The sequence below is a fragment of the Austrofundulus limnaeus genome, unplaced genomic scaffold (genome assembly GCF_001266775.1).
Source record: "Austrofundulus limnaeus strain Quisiro unplaced genomic scaffold, Austrofundulus_limnaeus-1.0 Scaffold353, whole genome shotgun sequence".
Classification (NCBI taxonomy): domain Eukaryota; kingdom Metazoa; phylum Chordata; class Actinopteri; order Cyprinodontiformes; family Rivulidae; genus Austrofundulus; species Austrofundulus limnaeus.
In genome coordinates, this window is record NW_013952755.1 from 557,525 (window position 1) to 558,619 (window position 1,095).

Consider the following 1,095-nt stretch of genomic DNA (forward strand, 5'->3'; position numbering starts at 1 on the left):
TATATATATATATATATAAACATACCCATACCTACATACATATACACATACATACATATGGCTTAAAAATAAAAGATAACAGTAGCTTCTCATGTATTATGCAGTACGCCAGTATTATACACAGTAAAAAAGCAGAACAAAATGAAGTAAAAAACATTTAAATGAACAAATCTGTCTGTAAACATTTTAACAGTGAGAAAGAATTTTGGTTGTTTATTTTTTAGCAAAATATCTCATAAACAACTCATTGGATTTTAATGAAACCTTCATAAATTAATAACTATCATTAGATCGATAACTTGTTCATTTTCAGAGTCAACCCAAAACAAAACATCACCACTGCAACATCTTCTTAACACAAAATGGCTACTCCTCAATCAGTTTTACAAATATTGAGCAAACATTTGGCGTGATGGTTGCTGATTCCTCAACGCATGCTTTAAGCTCTGCAGATTGTGCAACATTTTTTAGCTAATGTTTTGGCACTGAGTTTGTCTGTTAGCAAAAACTCCCACGAACTACTGGGTGAATTTGACATAAATGGCTTCAACTCTGTCATTTCTCAAAAAGAGATGATTTTAGTGTAAACTACTGTCACCAACAATGAACAGACAACATGCAGTCCTTTAAGGCCTTTATTTAGTATTTACAGTCAACTCAATTCAAGATGGCCACCGGAACTAATCAATCGATCTACATCTGACTGACTTTTGTAATAAACTAATACAATACGGCTACAATGACTAACTAACCTTTGTAAACACAAAAAATATCCCTAGTTATGTTAATGTCGGCGGCGGCCATCTTGTGATGTGCAATCCTTTTTATTTCATTTAGACTGAGAAAGTATTCAGACCTTTACTTTTTGGAATTTTATATTTCATCCACATGATTCAGTTATTTTTTAATCTCCCTTTCAAGATTCTGAAAGAAATTTTGTAAATTATTAACTAAATTTTGGTAATGATATCTTTATTCTTTAAAAAAACAACAACATAAGTTCAATATACATACATACATACATACATACATACATACATACATACATACATACATACATACATACATACATACATACATACATACATACATACA